We start from the raw sequence: 20,116 nt of genomic DNA on the forward strand, positions 1-20,116 counted from the left end.
GCAGTGCTGGTTTAGTGGTCACATATTCTTTCAGTTTCTGCTGGTCATAGAAGCTCTGCATCTCTCCATCCATTCTAAATGAAAGCCTTGCTGGATAAAGTATTCTTGGCTGCATGTTCTTCTCTTTTAGTATGCTGAATATGTCTTGCCAGGCCTTTCTGGCTTGCCAGGTCTCTGTGGATAGGTCTGACGTTATTCTGATGTTCCTCCCTCTGTACGTAAGGAATCTCTTCCCCCTAACTGCCCTTAAGATGGTTTCCTTGGTTCTAAGATTTGCAAGTTTTGCTATTACACCCCGAGGTGTTGACCTGTTTTCCTTGATCTTGGGAGCGGTCCTCTCTGCCTCTAGGACTCGAATGTTTGTTTCATTCCCCAGATTAGGGAAGTTCTCAGCTACGATTTGCTCAAATACATCTTCTAGTCCTCTCTCTCTCTCCACTCCCTCTGGGATTCCAATTATTCTGACATTGGAAAGCTTCATGGTGTCACTTATTTCTCTGATTCTATTTTCATGGATTCTGAGTTGTTTTCCCTGGCCTGCTCTTTTCCCTTTTTATCTATTATATTGTCTTCCAGATATTATAATATAATATCTACTATATTATATATTGTAATATATTCTAATATATTATCTATTATATTATTAGCTCTTCTGCCTCAGTTGCCCTAGCTGTTAGATTATCTAGATTGGATTGGATCTCACTGATAGCATTTTTAAGTTCTGCCAATTCAGCTTTCCTTTCTGCCCTTAGAGACTCTATGTTGCCATTAATTGATTTCTCCATTCTAGCCATTGTCTTCACAATTGCTAGCCTGAATTCCATCTCTAACATCTTGGTTATATCTGCATCCATTTGTAGATCTGCAGCATAAGTCATAATCTCTGAGTCTTTTCTATTTTGGCGGCTCCTCCTCCTAGTCATTCTGTTGATGGGTGTTTGAGGGAATGTATAGAGTCCAAATTATTGACCAGAACCCAGGCAAGATGCACCTGTTTTCTTGGGACCTTAGGGTTGCTGGCCTGTTGTTTTCCCAGCCTGTCTTCTGGGGGAGGGGCCTGCCGCGCTGCTGCTCAGGCAACCCTGTTTGGGCGGAGTTGCCCTGCGCCCCTGTGGCGGGGGATGGGCTCAGCGGGAATCAGTCTTTGGGGCTTTTGTTCTCTGGCGGCTTTCCGCTCTCTTCCATGAGTCAGAGCAGAAGAGACTGTTTCCGACCCTCTGCCTCAGAGCAGAGAGACCGCAGTGTGTTCTTCAGTGAGCTCTCCAGGCCGCACTTTCTCCATTTCTGTCTGTGCTGCTATAAACTGCAGCGGCCTGGGTTGTGCGCCCCTCTGCAGCGCTCCCAGCCCTGCCTCCAGGTTGGAGCACGTCTGTGCCCTTTGTGCTTCTAAAACCACCAGCTGCTCCCAGTTCACCCGCGTGACCCTGCTGCTCCGGTTTTCCATCCCCAGGGGCTGAAGTTCACAGGCGCGACCCCGCCACTCTGGGTTTCTGACCCAGGGGGCTGCAGTTCGGAAACCCGGGGCCTGCAGTTCATAGGCATGACCCCGCTGCTCAGGGTTTCTGCCCCAGGGGCTGCAGTTCACAGGTGCCACCCCACCGCTCCAGGTTTCCATGCTGGGGGCTGCCCTAAAGTCCTTTCCCCACCGCTACCGGTCTGCGACTCTGTGCCCATCCGCAGCACACGAGGCTGTCACTCACCAGCGGTGTAGGATCCCCACAGCCAGGCTCCCTCCCACTGCCGTTTATCCCCCGATATCTGCCCACGGAATATGGGTCCCCACTTCGCACCTCAAAACCAAATGCCTGCGATATTCTGTTTGTAGAGATCCAGATCTTCTTACATCTCAGGGTGGTTTCGTGGGTGCTCAGAGTGGTCTGGTAGATATCCAGCTCAATTCCAGGGACCAGTTGAAATAGGGTCCCCTACTCCTCTGCCATCTTCCCCCCAATCCATCCCACACATTTTGATAAGTTGTTTTCCTTTTCATTTAGTTCAAAATATTCTAAAAGTTCTCTTGAGATTTCTTTTTAGCCCCAACATGTTATTTAGAATTCTGTTAATCTCCATCTATTTGGGGATTTTCCAGTTATCTTTCTGTTATTGACTTTTAGTTTAATTCCATTATGGTATGAGAGAAGAAATTGTATGATTTCTATTCTTTTCACTTTGTTAAGTTGTGTTTTATGGCCCAGAATGTGATCTGTCTTGATGAATGTTCCGTGTGAGTTTGAGAACAATGTGTATTGTGCTATTACTGGGTGAAGTAGTCTGTAGATGTCAATTATATCCAGTTCATTGGTGGTGTTGTTGAGTTCTACTGCTGGATTTGTTCCATTTCTGTGGGGTGTTGAAATCTATGATATATGGATAGTGGATTCATCTGTTTTTTCTCACAATCCTATCAGTTTTTACTTAATGCAGTTTGATGCTCTTTTGTTAGGCACATACTTGTTAAGAATTGTTATGTCTTATTGGAGAATTAACCCGTTTATCATTATGTAATATCCTACTTTATTCTTGATAACTTTCTTTTGATGTCTGCTCTGTCTCAAATTAATATAGCTACTCCTGCTTTATTTGGTTAGTGTTAGTACAGTGTATTTTTCTCCATACACTTACTTTTTAGCTATATGTCTTTTTTTAAAGTTTTTATTTTTAAGTAATCTCTACACTTGACGTGGAGTTTGAATGCATGACCCCAAGATCAAGAGTCACACTCTCCTCCAACTGAGCCAGCCAGGTGCCTCTATATGTGTCTTTATTCTTGAAGTAGGTTTCTTGTAGGCAACATATAGTTGGGTTGTTTTTTTTCTTTCCTTCATAGTATCATTCTCAATTCTTTACTAACACCTATAATAACTGCCATAACAAGATACCACAGATTGGGTGGCCTAAACAACAGAAATTTATTTGTCACAGTTCTGGACCCTAGAAGTACAAGATTTGTACTTCTGGGGGAGGGGCCTGCCGCGCTGTCACTCAGGCAACCCTGAGTAGATTTGGCCTCTGTCATTGGCTACCAGATGGCCTCTTTCTCACTGTGCCCTCCTATTGCTTTTCTTTTGTGCACATGTGGAGAGAAAGAGGGAGAGAAGTGTCTGGTGTTTCTTCCTCTTCTTCAGTCCTATTGGATTAGAACCCTGTGCTTATGAGCTCATTTAACTTTAATTACCTCCTTAAAGGCCCTATCTCTAAATACAATCACATTGGGGGTTAGAACTTCAACATATGGATTTGGAGGGGGGCACAATTTAATATTATTCAATCATAAAAAAGAGTGAAATCTTGCCATCTGCAACAACATGACTAGAGCTAGAGAAAATAATGCCAAGTGAAATAAATCAGTGAGAGAAAGACAAACACCACATGATCTCACTCATATGTGAAATTTAGGAAACAAAACAAATGAGCAAAGGGAAAAAAGGGAGAATGAGAAACCAAGAAGCAGATTTCCAACTACAGTGAACAAAAGATGGTTATAAGAGGGGAGGAAGGTGGGGGAATGAGTGAAATAGGAAATAGGTATTAAAGAGTACACTTATCTGATGAAAAAAAATAAAAAATTCTTTTAAATTATAAAGCATTATATACAAAGTTTAACGTTGGGTCATGCTTTTTGATCCACTCTGACGATCTGTCTTTTAATTGGGACATTTAGACCATTGACATCCAAAGTGATTATTTATACATTTGGACTAATATCTACCATATTTGTTTTTGTTTTCTACTTGTTGCCCTGTTCCTTGTTCCTATTTTTCTCTTTGACTTTTTTTCTGCCTTCTTTTGTGGTTTTAATTGAATATTTTATATGATTCCATTTTCTCTCCTTTCTTAGCATATTGGTTATACTTTTTTTTTTACTTTTTTTTTAGTGTTTGCCCTAGAGTTTGAAATATACATTTGCAACTAATCTACATCCCCTTTCAAAAAATACTATACCTTGGGGCACCTGGGTGGCTCAGTCAGTTGAGTGTCTGACTCATGATTTGGGCTCAGGCCATGACTTTATGGTTGTAAGATTGAGCCCCATGTCAGGCTCCCGGCTCAGTGGAGAGTCTGCCTGAGATTCTCTCTCTCCCTCTCTCTACCACTCCCCTCCCACTCTCTCTCTCAAATAAATAAATCTTTATTTGAGGGGGGAAGGGGAAAAGGGAGAAGGAGAGAAGCAGACTCCCTGTTGAGCACAGAACCCAACTTGGGGCTTGATCCCATAACCCCAAGATCATGACCTGAGCCCAAATCAAGAGTCAGACACTCAACTGACTGAGCCACCCAGGTCCCTTTATATATAAACATACATATACATATATATATGATCTATACATAAACATGCATAATTGAATATATCAATGCTATTATTTATTTTTTTATCATTGCTATTATTTTGAACAAACTATTATCTGTTAGATCAGTTAAGAATAAGAAAAATTAATTTTTCTTTTACTTATTTCTCCTTTCATGCTCTTCTTTTCTTTATGTAGATCTGAGTTTCTGACCTATATCATTTTCTTTCTCTCAAAATAACTTATTTTAACATTTCTTGCAAGCCAGGTTTACTAGCAACAAATTTTCTCAATTTTTATTTGTCTGAGAAAATCTTTCTTTTTTATGTTTGAAGGATAAGTTTGCAGAGTACAGAATTATACGTTGAAATTTCTTTCTCTCAACAGTTTAAATATTTCACTCCATTCTCTCTTTTTTTTTAATTTAAATTCAATTAGCCAACATATAGTACATCATTAGTTTCTGATGTAGTGTTCAATGATTCATCAGTTGTGTATAACACCCAGTGTTCATCACACCACGTGCCCTCCTTAATGCCCAATTACCCCATCCCCCCACCCACCTCCCTTTCCACAACCCTCAGTTTGTATCCTGGAATCCAGAGTCTCTCATGGTTTGTCTCCCTCTCTGATTTCTTCCCATTCAGTTTTCCTTCTCTTCCCCTATGATCCTCTGCTCTATTTCTTATATACTCCATTCTCTTCTTGCTTTCATGGTTCCTGAAGAGAAGTTGGGTATAATACTTATCTTTGTTCTCTATAAGTAAGGTGTTTTTTACCTCTGGTTTCTTTAAGGATTTTTTTTTTAACCTTTGATTTTCTGTAGTTTGAAAATTATATGTCTGTGTGTAGTGTTTGGGACATATATCCTGTTTGGTGGTCTCTGAGCTTCCTGAATTGGTGGTTTGGAGTCTGACATTAATTTGGGTAGATTCTCAGTCATTATTGTTTCAAGTATTTCTTCTGTTCCTTTCTCTCTTTCTTTTCCTTCTAGTATTCCCATTATGAGTATGTTATACCTTTTGTAGTTGTCCCACAGTCCCTGGATATTCTGTTCCATTTTTTTTTTTCAGTCTTTATTCTGTGCTTTTGGAGGCTTCATTTGTTATATCCTCTAGCTCAGTGATTCTCTCCTCAGCTGTGTCAGGTCTGGTAATGAGCCCATAAAAGGCAAGCTTTATTTCTGTTAAAGTGTTTTTCATCTCTAGCATTTCTTTTTTGGTTCTTTCTTAGAATTTCCATCTCTCTGCTTACTTTGCCCATCTGTTCTTGCACTCTGTGTACTTTATCCATTAGAGTCCTTAGTATATTAATCATAGTTGTTTAAATTCCTGGTCTGATAATTCTAACATCCCTGCCATGGGGTGTTCTGATGCTCATTTTATCTGTTTTTTAGTATGCCTTATAATGTTTTCTTGATAGCCACATATAATGTACCAAGTAAAAGGAACTGCTGTAAATAGGCCTTTAGTAATGTGATGAGATGTGAGGGGAGAGGAAGCATTTTATAGGCCTATAACTAGGTCTCAGTCTTTTAGTGAGTCCATGCTTCTGAGCTGTGACTTTCACAAGTGTTTCTCAGGTTTTTTTCCCTCCCCTCTTTGGTTGGACAGCAAGCCTAGAGCCAGCTGCAGTTGGATATTTCTCTTTCACTAGGTCAGTTAGGCTCTGAAAATACCTTGGCAGGTTAGGTTCTGGTTAAGTTGTTTCTCCTGAGGGCAGGCCTACATAAGAACAGAGCACTCCGGCATATTTCAAAATGGTTCCTTTTTCTTCCCCCTGATGAAACCCTGAGGGGATTTTTCTGTTATTCACTGTGTGTACTTGGTTCACTCTTAGACGTAAATCTCACAATATTGTGGGGGACCCCCATGACTGGGTCCTTGTGGAGTTGTTAACTCTCAGAGTTGTCCACAGTGAGCCTCCACCAATTCATTGATTAGGTTCAGGCTTTTTGTTGGTGGTGGGTTTTTTGTTTTTTGTTTTTTACTCTGGCACTGGTTCCCATGACAGTTTCTACTACTGAGTCTTGACTCTGGGAAGACTTTAATTCCTATATTCCTCTGCCTGTCTTCCCAGTCTCAGGGGCATGGTTTCCCCTGTGTCCTCCCCTCTCTTATGAATCCAAGAAGAGTTGTTGATTTTTCAATCTGTTCAGCTTTTTACTTATTGTTAGGACAGAGTAATGATTTCCAAGCTCCTTACATGTGGAACTGTAAGAAGTCTGATAAACCAGAAGTCTGATAAAAAAAAATTTGATAGGGCGCCTGGGTGGCTCAGTCGGTTAAGCGTCTGCCTTCGGCTCAGGTCATGATCCCAGGGTCCTGGGATCGAGTCCCACATCGGGCTCCTTGCTCTGCGTGGAGCCTGCTTCTCCCTCTCCCACTCCCCCTGCTTGTGTTCCCTCTCTCGCTGTGTCTCTCTCTGTCAAATAAATAAATAAAATCTTTAAAAAAAAATTTGATAAACATATTCACTACTTTTTTCTAAATTTAGAAACTAAAAATATTCCTTCATACTCCAAAGGAGTTTAATATTTTCTTTGTTTCATAATCTAATTTGAATAATTTTGGGCTTTTCTTTTATGTTTTCTTAGAATTTTAAATATTTAATTTAATCCCAACTCCAACATTAGTGAAAGAAAAGACAAATATGAGATCTATTTCACTTTATATTTTTTCAGATTTGATGGAGCAAGATACTTAGTGTTGTATTACATCACAATCTAATATATAGACATATAATAATGCCTTCCAATAAACTTATTATGGGTCATAGTTAAAATTTTATATTTTAAAAAGTATAATTCTCTGAGGTGCTCTAGTTCTCAATTACTTCAGATCAGGGTCTTCCTTATACCCATTAGATAGGTAATATTTTTTAAAAGAGCCACATTTCTTGACATTTTTTTTTTCAGGTTAATCTTCAAAGAAGGTTAACTAGACCTTCTGTTCACTGAACATTTACTGTGTGGCAGGAATCACCACAACCATTAAGCTTTCAACAATATATTGAGATATAAAACAAAATTCTACTATATAAGCAAAACATTTTTAAAGAGTTTTATTGACATAAAAGTGACATATAATAAACGGTAAATATTTAAAGTATACATTTTGATAAGCTTTGGCATATGTATATTCCCATGAAACCATTACCACAATCAAGATAATGAACATATCTGTTATCCCTAAGTTTCCTCATGCCCTTTTGTAGTTCATCACTCTTACCTCCTCCCTTCCCTCCACTCTTACACAGATAACAACTTATCTGCTATCTCCAGAAATAAATTTGCATTTTCTAGTTTCACATAAATAGAATCATAAAATATGTACTCGTTTTTTCTGGCTTCTTTCACTCAGCATACTTATTTTGAGATTTATATATGTCATTGCAGGTATCAATAGCTGATTTCTTTTTATTGCTGAGAAGTATTACATTATATATGCTTTAGATTGTTTATCTATTTACCTGTTGATGGTCATTTGAGTTGTTTTATGTTTTGGGCTATTCTAAATAAAGCTGTTTTGAACACCTGTGTATGAATCTTTGTAAGGTCATAGCTTTCATTACTCTTTTTTTTTTTTTAAGATTTTATTTATTTATTTGACAGAGAGAGACACAGCGAGAGAGAGAACACAAGTAGGGGGAGTGGGAGAGGGAGAACAGGCTTCCCACGGAGCAGGGACCCCGATGCGGGGCTTGATCCCAGGACCCTGGGATCATGACCTGAGCCGAAGGCAGACGCTTAACCGACTGAGCCACCCAAGCACCCCAGGTTTCATTAATCTTAAACTAATACCTAGAAGTAGAATAGCTGGATTGTATGATAGGAGTATGTTTTACTTTATAAGAAATTGCCAAATTGTTTTTCCAAAGTGATTGTACCATTTTTTTTTTTTGACTTTGTGATTGTACCATTTTTACATTCCCACCATCAGTGTATGAAAGTTCCAGTTTCTCCACATTCTCTCCAAGACTTGGTATGGTCAGTCTTTTTAATTTTTGGCCATTCTATTAAGTGTCTCATTGTGATCTTATATTGCATTTCCTTAATGATTAATGGTGTTGAGGCCCTTTTCATGTACTTATTTGTCATCTGTATGTCTTCTTTGGTGAACGACATGTTCAAATCTCTTGCTCTCTTTTAAAAATTGGGGTGGTTTTCCTGAGTTTTGAGAGTCATTTACATATTCTGGATACAAGTTCTTTATCAGATATATACTTCCTAAATATTTACTCTTTACCTATGGCTTTCCTATCACTCCCTTAACAGTGGGCTTCAAAGAGAAAAAGTTCTTAAAATTGATGAAGTCTGATTTATCAATATTCTCTTTTTCTTAAAAAAAAAAATGCTTTCATTGTCATATTTAAGAAATCATTGCCTTACTCAAGGTCACAAACACTTTCTCTTATGTTTTCTACTGGTTTTATAATTTTAGGTTTCCTATTTAGTTCTGTGATCTATATTAGTTAATTTTTTATTCAGTGAGTGGTGTGGTTGAAATTCTTTCTGCATTTCTTCATACAGTTGTCCAGGAGTTTCAGTACTATATTTGAAAATATTGCTGTTTCTTCACCGAATTGCCTTTGCATCTTTGTCAAATATCAGTTTTCAACATAGCTGTGAGCCTGTTTCTGGACTCTATTCTTTCCATTGATCTATTTATTTATCTTTATGCCAATATTATAGTTTTGATTACTGTCATTTCTTTTTTTTTTTTAAAGATTTTATTTATTTATTTGAGACAGAGAGAATGAGAGACAGAGAGCATGAGAGGGAGGAGGGTCAGAGGGAGAAGCAGACTCCCTGCTGAGCAGGGAGCCCGATGTGGGACTTGATCCCGGGACTCCAGGATCATGACCTGAGCTGAAGACAGTTGCTTAACCAACTGAGCCACCCAGGCGCCCGATTACTGTCACTTCTTAATAATTCTTAGAATCATGTAGAATTAGCCCTGAAACCTTCTTCTTTCACAAAGTTGTTTTGGCTGTTATAGGTCTTTTGCATTTCTGTATGAGTTGTATTATCAACTTCTCAATTTTACAGAAAAAGCCTTCTGAAATTTTGATTAAGATTGCATTGAAACTATAGATAAATTTGGAGAATAATGGCATTCTAATGGCATTGGATCTTCTGACCCTGAATATATTTTTCCATACTTTTATTTTTACTCATTTGTGGTTTTAGATTTCCAATGTGTTTCTTATAGGTAGTCTATCATTTGGTCTTGCTTTTTTATCCAAACTCTCTGGATATATTTATCCAATCTCTGCCCTTTAAGTGGAACATTTAGATCATTTACATTTAATGTGATTACCGACATCATTGGGTTTAACCGACTGAGCCACCCAGGTGCCCCAACATCATTAGGTTTAAATCTATCAACTTGCATTTTGTTTTCTGTTTGGTCTGTTTGTTCTTTGTTCCTTTTTTCCTCTTTGTATGTGTCCTTTTGGATTAATTGAACTTTTTTGTGGGTGTGTGTGTGATTTCATTTTACTTCCGTGGTTAGCTCATAGCTATAATTCTTCATTTTGTTATTTTAGTGGTTACCTTAAGATTTATAGTATATATACTTTAACTTATCATTTCCTTCAAATAATATTATACTTTACATATAGTATAAAAACTTTACAATAGTATACTTCCATTTCTCTTATCCCATCCTTTATGCTATTGCTGTTACATATTTTACTAATGTATATGCTAAAAACTCAAAATATATTATTATTATTGCTTAAACAATTGTATTTTAGGGCATTAGATAATAAGAAAAAATCTTATGTGTTTATTCATGTAGTTTCCTTTTCAAGTGCTCTTCATTTTTCTGTGTAGATCCATGTTTCCATCTGATATCATTTTCCTTATGCCTGAATGATGTCCTTTAATATTCTTATAGTGTTAGGTTTTCTGGTGAGGAATTCTTTAAACTTTTGTATGTCTGAAACTGTCTTTATTTTACATTTGTTTTTGAAAGATATTTCTGCTGGTTATAGTATGGTAGATTGACAGTTTGGATTTTTTTCAACACCTTGAAGATGTATCTGTTCTAATATCATTGTTGCTAATACTAACATATGTATTAATTTTGGGTTGGTTTCAATTGATTATTCTAGTTATGAGTTATATTTTCCTACTTTTTTGCATACCTGGTAATCTTTGGATTTCAGACAGTTTAAATTTTGCATGGTTGGGTGCTGGATATTTTTGTATTCTTATAAATATTCTTGTGCTTTGTTCTGGGATGTAACTAAGTTATTTGGAAACAGCTTGATTCCTTCAGGACTTGCTTTTATGATTTGTTAGATGGTTCTAACTCAGCCTAGGGCTAATTATTCCTCACAACCGAGGCCATTCCTTCCTGAGTATTCTACCCAATGGCCAATGAATTACAAGTTTTTTTCAATTTGTCTTTATGAGTATGCCTGACTTTTTGTGAGTGCCAGACACTCTGTTCTCTAATCCTTTCAGATTTTTCTCCCTGACCATGGATAGTTTCCTCATCTGCATGTACAAATCAGTTTTCTGAATACTTCAGTGGGTCCCTCTGCAAACATCCAGCATTCTCTCTGTATCTTTCTCCTCTCCAGTACTCTGTTCTGTGAATTGTGGCTGTTTTAGTCTCTCTGACTCTCAGCTCCATTTTCTCAATTCAGGGAATCTTCAGGACTCTGTGTTCCCTCTCCTTTTATTTTTCCAGCCTGGAAATTCCCTCAAAACAATAGAGTTGGGGAAATCTACCTCATTTGTTTCCCATCTCTCATAAGATGATGTACTTCCTTGCTTGAAATCCAGTGTTTTGATAGAGATTCTTTCATATGTTTTGTCTGGGGTTTTTTTGTTGTTGTTTCAGAAGAGTGAGTAAATCTGGTTCTTTTTACTCCATCTTGGGTAGAAGCAAAGCTTTCTATACTACTCTTACTATTTGCAGCTATTTTTGGAGGAATACTAAGGACAGATAGCCAAATCTTACAGATTCTAAAAATGAGTTGTGTGGTACTCTGATAATTTTAATACTTAAGCCAAATTCTCAGAACTATGTTTTTCTCTTCCACAACCTTTCCAAATTGAATTATGGTTGCTCTGACTCCAATCTCTTGGATAGGGTAAGAGCTACTGGGTCCCAAAGGACAACAAATAAGACCCATTATGGTTTATGCAAGGAGCCATTCAGTCTGCCCTTCCTATTTCTGGAATGATGCTTGTATATTTTGTTCTAATTGATTTAGGCTGCTGAAAAATAGCCTGAAATCATTCTTTTATCTTTAGGCCCAAATCTTCATATACTACTTCAGGTGACTTAGAATTTCTCTGCCTATACCAAGACCAAGCTGGCAGGAATATTCAGGAGAAGAGCAGCCAATATTGAGAAAGTGAGGGAGTCAAAGAATAGCACTGATGTAGGACTCACTGATAAAGTGATTAAGTAATTATGTGTGAGAGAGAAAAACAGGAGCAAGCTGGTTTAATTTGGTTCAATGTAACAGACATTTTTTATTATTTCCTTTATGCCAGGCACTGTCCTAAGTACCAGCAGTGCAAAGGAATTAAGAAAAATATTAATAACTAAACCTATCCTCTTCCAATCACTCCAGTTACTTCAGTTAAAGCTAAAGTCATTGTGGTGGCCTCCATATGCAATCTGGCTTCCTGTTATCTCTCTCTGAAATTATCTACTCTTCCCCTTGTTCTTTCTGTTCTAGCTAATCCTCAAAAATACTAGACACATTCTTGCCTTAGGGCCTTTGTACTGGTTAATTCCTCTGCCTGGAAAGCTCTTCCAACAGATTAACTGCATGTCTACCTCCCTCACCCTCTTCAAGTTTTTGTTCACTTTGTTCCTAAGATCTATTCTACTTAAAACTGTATCTCCCCTCACATATTCTCAATCTGCCTTAGTTGCTCTACTTTTCCATGGCATTTATGAACCTCTAAATTGTTAAAAATATTCTTATTATGTCTCCCAGAACTTGAATGTAAGCTCCAGGAAGGCAGGGTTTTATCTCATGTGTATCTCAAGCACCTCAAACAATGCCTGGCATGTTAGTGAAAGAATAAATAATATACCCTAATCTCTAGATGCTTATATATAGTCAGGGAAGGAGGAGTTTCTCAGATTGCTAAACTCAATATCGAGTTGCAGGGAACAATTATTATGGGAAGATGTTAGTGAGCTGTCAAATTCTTAAATTTGGATATCATCAAGTACTATTGTTTTGATTAAATTGTATTGTATTTTTTTCTAAATAGTCTGACTTTAAAATGAACTTCCCAATTTCTGTTTTGTTTTCCTTTTCTTATCAAAACTATCATTTATTCTAGTGAGCTCATACCTGTCTTAAAAATATATATTTATAGGGGCACCTGGGTGGCTCAGTCGGTTAAGCATCTGATTTGATTTCAGCTCAGGTCATGATCTCAGGGTCATGAGATTGAGCCCTGGGTTGGGCTCTGCACTCACTGGGGAGTCTGCTTGAGATTCTCTCTCTCACTCTCTCTCGCTCTCTAAAATAACTAAATCTTAAAATGTGTATGTGTGCTTTTATCAGAAGATTCAACAATAACAAAGACCCCTCCCCTTTTCTCTAACCTCCCTTACCAGATTACTCTCTATCAAAAAACTGGGTGTAGGGAGAGGGGTGGAGAGAGAGTTTTAAATTTTTTGTAACCTTTTTACCAATTATGTTTGAAGAATTTTTCTATTATATTAGTCATTAGCATTTTTCATATATTTTACAGTTTGTGTCACCATAGGTTTTTTTTTTTTTACTATGCAATCATGTTGTTCTTATTTTTAGGAATTGGCTTAATTTTGTCTAATTCTTGTGGCTTTTGGAAAGTTGTGCATTTACTAAGCTCAGGCTCTTATCACCCCTTATATTTTTCCTGCATATAAGTGTAGTTTGTTTGTGAGCTCATTTCATGATTGTTAACTGCTTAAGCTTTCTTTCGATTAGATGGTTCTAATTATAGCCAGAAACCTGATTGGGTTTTTTTTAAAAAAATACTTTAAAAAAAAGTAATAATACTCAGTGTAAAACATGGAAAATACAGAAAAGAATAGATAGAATAAAATACAACTAGAGTTTCCATGTAGAGATAAGGTTGTTAGCATTTTGGTATATCTCTTTTTGGTACGCATAGGTGAGGGTATTAAGGAGAAATTGAGGTAGTCAGGGACAGAACACTGGAAAACTAACATTTGTAGACTGGGTGGAAGAAAAGTCAGAGAAAGATGTTATACCAGTGAAAGGTATTGAGAAGGAAGTACAGGGTCATAAGATAATGAGAAAAGGGGAAAAGTGTAAATGGGTGGAAAGCTGAGGACAAACTCATCACAAAGATTGGTATTAACTGAGGTATATTCTTCAGAGTGTCTCCACTACACCCTCCTACATTAAAGCAGATAAATTCAAAACCCATATATTACCACTCCCTGACCTCTTTTACAGTCCTGTGTCTCTGATTATATACATGATATTGACACTCAGTTGATATTTAATATTGCTAAAATATAATTGTCAGATAAAATACAGGATACTCAGTTAAATTTGAATTTCAGATAAACAATAAATAATTTATAATATAAATATGTCCTAAATATTACATAGTTTCTATCTCTTGAGTTAATTTTCGTAATTTATATTTTGTTAGAAAATAGCTCATCTGACCCATTTAAAAATATATTGCAATAAATATATAGAGAGTATTTCCTTATAATTAAATAGAAATCTTTCTTCCTCCATTAGGATTTTCATATATGCTGCCTCTCTAGAAAGAATGCTCTTTACTTGCCTGGCTTATTCTTGGCTTTCAGTTCTCAATTTAAATGTCATTTTTTCAAAGGCTTTCTCTGACCATCCAACCTAAAGTAGTTTCAACTTGATTCTTTCATAGTGCCTTCTTTTTTCTAATGATATTTATCACATTTTAAATTATATATTTATGAATTTACTCATTTTATGTTTATCATTCCCTTAAGACAGAAACCTCCATGAAGGCAGTCTATTTTGTTCACCACCACATACCCCCGTGGCTAATACAATGCATGGCCCCTATGTGTAGTATTACATGAATGATTCTCTGAAAACACTTTTTTTTTTTAATCCTGGGGAAGAGGCTGCAGTGGTTTCATGGTATCTAAAAGATGGTGAACTTCCTAAGACTAATCCTAAGGCCTTCCTTCCACTTCCCCTCCACATCTATCATTCATTATAGCTCAACTAGTAGAAAGACCAGTCATCTCTTCAATCCTGCACATATGTCTTTGCCTTATTGTTCCCTCTCACCTCTTCCCTTTATGTTAATTTCTGACCAAACCATCTATTGAGGATGAACCTCAAACTCATCTCTTCTAAGAAGCCTTCCCAGATCTAGCCCATACTGCTCTAATAGCTCCCTTGTTCTATGTGCCTATAGCACTCATGTGTAATCCATTCTTTAAGAACTGTGAATTTGACTAAATAATGCCTTGTCATTGTCAACATTTTTCATAAGACAGTTAACAATAGAGAATATGGCTACAGTTGGGAGTGGGAAATTCACAGAAAGGCATTTGGCCATTGAGTAAATTGGTCATTCTGTGTATTTACCTAGAACCAGGAAGGAAGATATGGAAACATCATAAAGGGTCTTATAGAACATGACTAAGAGTTGGATTTTATTTAAGATATTATGAAACCATTGGAAGATTTTGATAGAATAGTAACATGATCTGATTTATGCCTTAAAAAATAATCCCTGACTGCTTTACAAAGATGTGTTGTGGTGGGACAAAATTGGAAGAAGAAAAAGGCTATTGGTGACAGTTGATGGAAGATAAGAGGCAAGAGGGAGAGAATCAAGGATGACTCTTAGGTTTTTGACATGAGTGATACTGACATTTTTTGAGCTGAGGAAGAATTAGATGGGGTCAATTTGGGGAAAATTTAAGAGTAAATTTTCAGACAAGTTAAGTTTGAGATGCCTACTAGACATCCAAGTTAAGATGTTGAGTAGGCAGTATGTGTCTGAAGGTTAGGGCTAGAAATAAAAATTTGAGAGTCATCAGGATGTTTATTGATCATATTTATAGCTATGGGACTGGCAAGGTAGTGAGTATAGATGAAGAAGAGAAGAGACAAAAGACTGAGACCTGGGGCAAGCCAATATTCAGAGGATTGGAAGAGGAGATGCCAGCATCATGAAGGCAAGGACTATAACTTCTACTTCTTTTGCATCTCTCAGAGTGCCTGCTTCAATACTGGGCTCACAGTAAATGTTCCAAAAACATTCACTGAAGGAATGAACAAATAAATTGCTGGAAAAGTTGCCATACCATGCACCTCTTCTGAATATGTCCATGCCAGAGCACAAATAGTGCTTCTGTCAGTCTCAGTCACATACTAGGATGGAAATTTCCACACCTGGCAAGCACCTACTGGTAGTTTTTTTTTTAACACTTAATAAATTACATGTTTGAACTGAAGTTTTCTCTTCTTCTTTTACTTGAGTGCAGATAAATAGATTTAACTTTTATTTAGCAAGTGGGAAAATGTCTCAACCAGTATGTTCCAATGTGATACATTGATTATTTTTTTCATTAGAAGACACCAACCTTAATCCTTGGCAATCCATCAAGACCATATATTTTCAAGTGCCAACAAGAGTGAGATGACTTTGGCAAATTTGAAGCAAACTGCTCTATTTTTTTTTCTATTTTTTTTCTATTTCACTTAAAATTCCTCCTGGAGTACATCCAAATTACAAAAGAAAACAAAGCTAAAAACTGAATACCTAAAGGAATAAGCAAGAGATCCTTAGATAGTTATCTCTTGTTTTTTTTTAATTCAAATTTATGTAATTTATATTGTTCCTAACACTGTATGATACCATTCATATCCCAATAGTGGCATAATTTTTAAAGGATCAATGCAGAGGGTATAGAATCATGGGCAAGGTATTTCCAATTAAGCAACAAATCATGGCCACCATCATAAAATAGGGAATTGCAAATTTTGATTATGTGAGGGTATTTGCCATCAGAAGGCTTTTGAATGGTTGAGTTAAATGAAGACTTAAAAAGAAAAATTATCCAATTTAATGGACAAAACTAACAGGACTATGTAGTTTAAGTGTTCAGAGATTTATGGTGCAGTGTTCATACAGGCAACTGAGGTCAATTCTGGGAACTGGTATTAAGAGCAATGGAATGAAACAGAGTTGATGAATTCAACATAAAGGGCAGTCCATTTTCAGATTTCTTTCAAAACACAGTAAGAGAGAAGCAAAGGCTGCAAAAACAAATGAAAATTCCAGCCCAGAACCTGACATTTAAAATATCAAAAATTATAGCTGGAAAAGATTAAAATTGCCATCTAGCCCATGATGTTTCCCATTAATCTTTCTTGGATGATGGAAAAAAAAAACAAAAACAAACTGTCATTTCAAAAAGTCTCTCTTTCTTATTAACTGTGTTAGAAGAGGTTTGTGATAGAATGCGCCCTGAAGTAGAATGTGTATGTTACAGAGAGGTGGTATGAGAAAGTGGATAAGCCTTTCAAACATCATTAAACCAGACACAATCAGCCCAAGTACCTAAGAGACCTTCATCAGTGGAAACATGAAGTTCACATCCTTCCCGAAAGTAATCTTCCTTCAGAGAACGCATTCGGAGAATGCTGTAAGATGATATTAATGTTCAGTCTTGCATCATTCTACTTGTTTTGCTGGCTATAATAAATCATCATCCCTGGAGAAAAGGACCAGCATTTGGGAGAGCTTTTCACAGCTTGCATAACTAAGTTAAGGAATTTTAAAGAGGAATTTTTATAAGCCTGAAAGGGAAAAAGTGTTCCCTTTATCTTAGCAGTACAGACACTGTAGTGTGTTCTATGGTGGGGACACCAAGGATGAACTCAGTGAATTCCCTCTTTGTATCACACATTTATACCAGTTCCTTTTTAGGAATCAGGATTTTAAAAGCAAAACAAACAAACAAACAAAAACCAAAAACATTTCCTTTCTTAGACATTGCAGTAAACTTCACATAGAGTAGGTAATATAGGTACTGCATTAAAAGACTAACCTTATATACTTCATTATTCTCATATGATTCCGAGACGTGGAATAATAAGGTCCTGTTACATGGGATCAGATTCAGAGTGGACATAGGCATTAATCAGGAATCACAGTGAGGGAGCTGTCTCTTTTTAAAACTATGATTAAGTGACTCTCCCAGTTAAGGAATGTATATTTTCTAGTCCCTTTTAATCTGATTATTTTCTTTTATCCTAGGAAGCATTATCTTTTTCAAAGTATATCCATCCCTTTCTCTCTTTCTCTTCTGATTCAACGCATAAATACATCTCTGCTCTAATCTGTAGTAACAATTTGTAGTAGAAAAATGATACAAAATGATATTTAAGAAAAAATACATACCCTTTCTTCTCCGTTCCTTTTGGTCTTCTTGGCGGAGGAGTCTTCTTAAATGCCCCAATTCACTGGGTGAGTTTGGGCAAAAGGAGAAAAAAGGAGGTGCTAAAAGGAGGTTCTGTACAAATAAACCTTTGTCCGCCTTGTCTCTTGCCTGGGATTGACAGACTCATTGCTCCAGCCAGAACTGGGGGAGGAGGGGAGTGGAAGAGAGACAGAGCTGAAAGAACTGCCTCCCCTGGATTCTTCCAAACCAGGCGAGGAAGAACTGAACAGCTTCTTTACAGAGGGAAATAACTAGTCTATACAAGAACCTCAGGGAGGCAGACTCTTGAGGCAATAAAATGTAAAACCTGAGGGATTTAAAAAGAACACAGAGTAATTTCAACCTTAGGAGAAGTGGGTGTGTGTATGTGTGTGTGTGTGAGAGAGAGACAGACAGAGACAGAGAGACAGAGATAGAGAGAGACAGAGAGATAGACGGGAACAGAGAGAGCAGAAAGAGAAGGAGAGAAGGAGGAGGAGAAATGGCTAATGTGATTTAGGCAAATAGCTGAGCACCTCTTCCTCTTTCACAGTTTCTTTGTGTTTTTCACTAAGTTTTCCTCACCATCTAGATCTCTTATTATAATATTTTGGTTGAATATATGTTCAAAGTCTCCAAATCCTCACCCAACAAGTCATTACCAGTCAATGGAAAGTAAAAAATAAAATGACTAAAAAAGAAATCTGTGTCTCAAATAAAGGAATTTCACTCTGTTTTGAGCAAACTGCACTGGAATTGTAGCATCTGTTAACTATCTTTTAATTGTTGGTTAATTTTAAAAATTCAATTTGGAGTAATGTTGCAGAGGTTGGAAAAATTAGAATACGGATTATCTAAGACAGAGAATGGAGGGAAGAGCATTCTAGGTTGTATAAAGGAAGGCAGGAAGGTGAAGGAGAGGGTAACAACTCTGAGGATCACAAGTAGTTTCGTGTAGCTGGATCTGGGGATGGCAGGGGATAAAATTAGAGGACTAGAAAGAAGCAAGTTGATGAAGTACCTCATATGCTACATTTAAAATTTTGGATTTTACCCTAAAAGTGAATGGAAAGATGATGAAAAGTATTAAAAAGGATGAAGCCCCTGACTGCAGTGTGAAAGAAGAAAGCTAAGGACAGAAGAGGGGCCCTTACAGTAACCCAGAAGAGAAGATAGGAAGCAAAGCTGAAAAGATTTGGTGACCAATTAGGTTTTTATGTTTAGGGTAGAAGTAGTTGAAAGAAGGGGAGGAGACTTTATTAACTTTCAGGAGTCATGAATGGATAATGCATTATCCATCTAGGAAAAAGAATACAAAAGGAAGAGCAGTTTTGGTGGAGCAGGAAAGGGAGATAGAAATGAGTTAGTTTATTTATTTTTTTATTGAGTTAGAAGGTTTTTTTTTTTTCACTTTAATTCCAGTATAGTTAGCATAAAATGTTATAGTTTTTTCAGGTGTACAATATAGTGATTCAACAATTCCATACATCTCCCAGTGCTCATCATGACAAGTGCACTCCTTAATCCCCATCTTCTCTTTCCCCCCCACACCCACCTCCCCTCTGGGAACCATCACTTTGTTCTCTATAGTTAAGAATTTGTTTCTTGGTTTGTCTCTCTCTCTCTTTTTACCTTTGGTTATTTGTTTTGTTTCTTAAATTCCACATGTGAATGAAATCATATGGTATTTGTTTTTCTCTGACCAACTTATTTCACTTAGCATTATACTCTCACCGTCCATCCACAATGTTGCAAACTGCAAGATTTCATTCTTTTTATGGCTGAATAATGTTCCATTGCATATATATCTATGCCACATCTTCTTTATCCATTCATCAATTGATGGACATTTGGGCTGCTTCCATATCTTGGCTATTGTAAATAATGCTGCTGTAAAGATAGGGGTGCATATATCTCTCTGAATTAACATTTTTGTATTTTAAGGGTAAATACCCAGTAGTGCAATTACTGGATCATAGAGTAGTTCTATTTTTAACTTTATTTTTTTAAAAGATTTTATTTATTTATTCATGAGAGACAGACAGAGAGAGAAGGAAGCAGAGGCAGAAACAGGCTCCCCACAAAGCAGGGAGCCCAATGCAGGACTCTATCCCAGGACCCGGAGATCATGACCTGAGCTGAAGGCAGACGCTTAACCAACTGAGCCACCAAGGCACCCCTATTTTTAATTTTATGAGGAAATTCCTTACTGTTTTCCACAGGGACTGCACCAGTTTGCATTTCCACCAACGGTGCAAGGGGGTTCCTTTTTCTCCACATCCTTGCCAGCACCCATTGTTTCCTCTGTTTGGGATTTTAGCCATTCTGACAGGTGTAAGAAGATAGCTCACTGTGGTTTTGATTTGCATTTTCCTGATGATGAGTGAT

The 20,116-nt window shown here is 37.1% G+C and overlaps 1 protein-coding gene across 1 annotated transcript in view; it reads right to left on the reverse strand.

Moving 5' to 3' along the window:
• SCRG1 (stimulator of chondrogenesis 1) overlaps positions 1-17,823 on the reverse strand; it is a 27,178-nt gene extending 9,355 nt beyond the window's left edge. Inside the window, exon 1 of the mRNA XM_031032749.2 lies at positions 17,710-17,823. The gene's annotated coding sequence lies outside the window, so the exon portion shown is untranslated. The remainder of the gene's footprint in view (positions 1-17,709) is intronic.
• Between the last annotated feature and the right edge of the window lie 2,293 nt (positions 17,824-20,116).

The sequence above is a fragment of the Leptonychotes weddellii genome, chromosome 2 (assembly GCF_054177405.1).
Source record: "Leptonychotes weddellii isolate Sample4059 chromosome 2, ASM5417740v2, whole genome shotgun sequence".
Taxonomy (NCBI): domain Eukaryota; kingdom Metazoa; phylum Chordata; class Mammalia; order Carnivora; family Phocidae; genus Leptonychotes; species Leptonychotes weddellii.